This window comes from Melospiza melodia, unplaced genomic scaffold, assembly GCF_035770615.1.
Source record: "Melospiza melodia melodia isolate bMelMel2 unplaced genomic scaffold, bMelMel2.pri scaffold_47, whole genome shotgun sequence".
NCBI lineage: Eukaryota > Metazoa > Chordata > Aves > Passeriformes > Passerellidae > Melospiza > Melospiza melodia.
In genome coordinates this window covers 2,609,906-2,615,374 of record NW_026948793.1, presented here as the reverse complement: position 1 = coordinate 2,615,374, position 5,469 = coordinate 2,609,906, and positions in this window count along the sequence as shown.

The window sequence follows — 5,469 nt, the reverse complement described above, 5'->3', positions numbered from 1 at the left end:
TGTGCCCCTTTATTTCTCATGAAGATCCATTGATGTACAATCATTTTCCACCTTGGAGTGGTTGATCTGTTAGGTCCTCTCTTCCTTTAGTTTGATAGTTTATAACCTCTAGGCAATTATGTATTAGTTCCTCATCTGGTTCTCCATAGAAAAACTGGGCAGGGTTGAGTTGGTTACACACAATTCCCTCTAAATCATTATCTATTAAGATGGCCTCATAATTTAACATACAGGAATCAGTGAGCTATTTCTCTGCCTTTTGGCTTAGGATACTTCTAACTGAGTGTGGGGTATATATTTTCAATTTCCCCCTAAGGGTTTATGTCTTGGTTTGAAGAGAGGTGTCTGCTAAGGAAGGCAGGACCTTCCCTGGAAATGGAAAATGTAAACCCTCTCCCTCTGAATTATTGTAATTTTGAAATGAAGGGGGGGCTCTCAGGCAAAGATATGGGAGCAAGAATAACGGTTCTTTATTAGGGAAGAAAATTAAACAAATAAACCATGCAGTAATACAAACAGCACTGACAGAGTCAGAATATTTCCTGACACCCTGTTGGTCAGGGTGCTGGTAGCAGTCCAATTGAAATGGTGGCTGAAGTCCTCCTGAAGTGGCAGATGTGGTTCTGTTGAAGCAGTGATCCTGTAGAAGGGTGTAGTCTTCCTTTGAAGATCCAGTGATGGTGTAGATAGGCCTAGTCTTCCTCCGGGAATCCAATGGAAAAGGCTGCTGCTCCTCTGGGAATCCAGTGGAAAAGGCTGTTCTGGTGTCCCAAAATCTCAGATTTTATATCTAGTTAGGAATACTTGGCTCCTCGGTCTGGGTGGAGCATCTCACAATGGGATGATGTAATTTTGATCAGTCATGCAGTGACACTCAATGGCTCATTAACAGCAGATGTCTCCCCAGAGGGAGGATTGGTTTGTGGAAGAGATAAAGAAAACTGCCCAATTAACAGAAGATAACTGCTTCACCTCTAACAGATGGGAACAGAACACACATATTTCCTTGCAATCCAGGACATTATCCACCCCTTATTCTATTTCCATCTGCATCAGAGTAAAACCGTACACACAGTTTTCACTTATGACTAGGTTTCCTTGTAGTACACAACGGCTTTCTCCGTCTTTTTGCATTACCCACCAAGTGTAACCAGGTCCTTGAGCAAAAACAATCCCATAGATGGGGTTGTCTTTGACTGGGGCGGAATTAATACAAACAGTCTTTCCTAAAACACCTTTCATGTGTACAACAGGGACTTTATCTCCATCCACTGTGTGCAGGGGTTCAGACTGGGCAGGACCAGCTCGATTTATGGACCCTCAGATGTTGACCATCCAGGTGGCTTTTGCTAAGTTCATTTGCCAATTTCTAAAAGTTCCACCACCAATTGCCTTCAGAGTCATTTTAAGTAGTCTGTTGCACCGTTCAACTTTCCCAGCAGCTGGTGCATGATAGGTGATATGATATATCTATTCAATACCATGTTCTCTGGACCAGGTATTGATAAGGCTGTTCTTGAAATGAGTCCCATTGTCTGACTCAGTCCTCTCAGGGGTTCCATGTGTCCACAGGATTTGCTTCTCCAGGCCCAGGATGGTGTTCCTGGCAGTGGCGTGAGGCACAGGGTAGGTCTCCAACCATCCAATGGTGGCTTCCACCATGGTCAGATCATAGAACTTGCCTTGGCATGACTGGGGCAGTGTGATGCAGTCAATCTGCCAGGCCTCCCCATACTTGTACTTGGACCGCCGCCCACCATACCACAGGGGCTTCACTCGCTTGGCCTGCTTGATGGCAGCACATGTCTCACAGTCATGGATGACCTGAGAAATACTGTCCATGGTTAGAACCACCCCTTGGTCTCGTGCCCACTTATAGGTAGCATCTCCACCCTGATGACCTGAGGCATCATGGGCCCATCGAGCTAGGAAAAACTCTTTCTTATGTTGCCAATCTAAGTCTGTCTTTGACACCTCTATTTTTGCTACCTGATCTACCTGTTTGTTGTTTTGGTGTTCCTCATTAGCCCAGTTCTTGGGGACATGAGCATCTATGTGGTGGACCTTCACAGGCAGCCTCCCTATCCTGGAAGCACTGTCTTTCCACTCATCAGCAGCCCAGATTGGTTTTCCTCTATGCTGCCAGTTAGCCTCTTTCCAGCCACCTCTCCAGCCACCCCCACAGAGAATTGGCCACCATCCATGAATCAGTGTAGAGGTAGAGCTTTGGCCACTTCTCTCTTTCTACAATGTCCAGGGCCAGCTGAACAGCTTTGAGTTCAGCAAATTGACTTGATCCACCTTCTCCTTTGGTAGCTTGTGCAACCTGTTGTGTGGGGCTCCATATGGCTGCTTTCCACTTTCGGTTCATCCCTACGATTGGACAGGAACCATCAGTGAAAAGACCGTAGCGTGTTTCCTCTGGGAAAACTTGGTTATATGGAGGAGCTTCTTCAGTCCATGTTGCTGGTCTTGTTCTTCATCTGTGACACCAAAATTTTCACCTTCAGGCCAATTTGTAATTACCTCCAAAATCCCAGGGCCATTCAGTTTACCTATATGGGCAGTGTCTCTGTCCCTTTGGGAGCCTCTCAGGAACCCTCAGCCAGTCCCGAGTTGGCAGACACCGGGGGGAACCCCGACACGGCCGACAGCGGGGAGACACTCTCCCAAGCCCTGAGGGTATGGAGGGCACGTGGTCATCTTTGCAGCAGGAGAGACACCAGAGACATGGGTAAAAGATTAAGGCCCGATTCTTAGCAGGGGTTAATCCCAGGTTTTATTCTAGGAGTCCCAAAGGAGCCCCTACACCTCAGGCGGCTCCTGCTGAGAGCCCCGGGAGATTTGACAAGGTTACATTTAAAGGGAGGTGGAAACCAAAAGTAGATAACATTTTACTAAACAATAAGTGACCCTAAGGGATGGGTACTGGGGGACAGACATTTAGGACAGCATTTGGGGCAAGGCTTGGGGGGCTCACCCCTGGCCTCTTGCTAATCACTCGACATCCTGGACCAAAGCTTCTAGATGGAGGGGATGGGATGCTGAGTGATTGACAGAGAGCCAGGCTGGGGATTTGGGGATGATCTCAGCAAGTGAAAGGGATTACACAGGTAAAGGAAGGGGGGTACCATCTGGGATGAACCATTTGGGAAAAAGTCAGGGATTCAAAAACAAAACTATTGCAAAGTATTATAAAGTATAAAAGCACACGATGAGACACCACCCAGATCTGGTGTTTGCTGCACAAGTGCCCAGATCCGGAAATTTCCCAGGGCTGGCACAGCCCAAGTCCAGCAATTTGCTGGCACAGAAAGCCAGAATCTGGCAATTATGCCAATATTTATTATTGGCCAACCAGATTATGCCAATACAGGTGCCCAGACCTGGTGTTTGCTGCCACTGCCAGTGCTCAGATCTGGATATTTCCCTGTTCTGGCAGAGCCAAGTCCAGCGATTTTCTGGCAAAGAAAGCCAAAATCTGGCAATTCCCTGCTACCGTCATTGGCAATGCCAAGATCCGGTGTTTGCTGGCACCACCAGTGCCCAGATGCAGGAATTTCCTGGTGCCGGCACAGCCTGAGTCTAGTAATTTTCTGGCAAAGAAAGCCAAGACCTTGCAAATACCTGGTGCTGGCCCCACCCAGATCTGGTGTTTGCTGGCACTGCCAGTGCTCATATCCAGCAGTTTCCCAGTGGCAGCACGGCCCAAGTCCAGCAGTTTGCTGGCACAGAAAGACAAATCCTGGCAATTTTCTGGTGATAGCACCGGCACCACCCAGATCTGCGGTTAGCTGGCACCGCCAGTGCCCAGATCTGGCAATTTCCTGGTGCTGGCACAACCCAAATGCAGCAATTGTCTGGCAAAGAAAGCCAAAACCCGGCACTGCCCAGATCTGGCGTGTTGGGGTTGGTTTAAAAGAATAGGGAGACCTCAGCTTAAGGCCGTGGGAAAACTCTCTTTAGCTGGGGTCAGCAGGAGCTCCCGCCCATAATCCTCTTGTTCAGTTATGCAATTGTTACTAGAAAGTTCTGAGTTCTCTTTGCTACCATTGGTTACTTTATACTGCAAAAACTGTAATATTCTTAATCCTTCCTTCCTCTTGGATCCTTCCCTCAGATCCCACCTTAACCCCTCCCCATAAATAAATGTATAAATATTCCTGCTAGACCCTGGACCCAGGCCTTTTTCTGCTTCTCTCTCTGTACTGTGTACGCCGTCCTGTTTGTTGTGTTTGCCTTCAGTAAAGTTCTGTTTCCAGACAATGAGATGAAAGCAGTCTCTGTCTGTAAAGTTGCCAGAGCTGGTTCTCAGGGAAACCACTGGTCAACAGTGCAGACAAGGACCAGAAGGTTTCACTGGTGTTTGCTGGCACTGCCAGTGCCCAGATCTGGAAATTTCCCTATTCTGACACAGCCCAAGTGCAGCAATTTGCTGGCACAGAAATCCAAAACCTTTCACCTTTCTGCTACTGGGTCTGGCACTGCCCACATCTTGTGTTTGCTGCACCAGAACCCAGATTTGGAAATTTCCCGATGCCAGCAGAGCCCAAATCCGGCAGATTTCTGTCACTGGCAACGACACCACCCAGATCAGGATTTTGCTGGCAGTGCCAGTGGCCAGATCTGAAAACTTCCTGGTGCTGGCACAGCCCAAGCCCAGTGATTTGCTTGCACAGAAAGCCAAAGTTTGGAAATCTTCAGGTTCTGGCTCCAGCGCCACCATGATCTGGTGTTTGCTGGGACCGCCAGTGCCCAGATTTGGAAATTTCCCGATGCCTTCACAGCCAAGGTCCAGCAATTTGATTTTAGCCACCTCAGGAAGAGAAGTTCCTCGGACTGTGACTTTCCTTTTTCTTGGAACTGTTTAAACCTGCTCTGGACTGAAAACCCAGACAAACACCTGCAGCTCACACCTGTGGCCCCCCGAGCTCTGGAATGCTGCATTCCAGAACCAGAGGGACTTAGAAGAGACTGAGTGAGCCAACTACAACCCACAAAAAGGACTTTCTGAATTGGCCAACTCTTCAGCACTGTCCAAGGTTTTATTTAATATTATTCATTTTTCATGCTTGTGAATACTTTACTCGTTAAAAAAAAATGGGGTTTTTTTTCACTTTTCTCCAGGGAAGTCTTTTCCTGAACTAGTAGGGGTAGGGGCCACTTCAACTTGCTTTCTAGACAGACCCCTTTAGGAGGTTTCCTCCCCAAATTTACCCTAAGCCAGCACAAACAGTCACAATGAAAATTTCACCAGTGGCGTAATTTCCTGGTGGCAAATCTTGTGACAGAAGCTTGACCTTGTTCTCCATGAGAGATTCTTGTGAAGAGCAGACAGGAGAAGACTCCTGGAAAACTGAAACAGCTTTCCAGATGTAAAATAAAAGAAACAATCCAAGGTGTTTTCCTCTATTTTTTTCTATGCTCCCCTTTTCTATGTTGCGTCCAATAATTCCAGATGCACCTCGC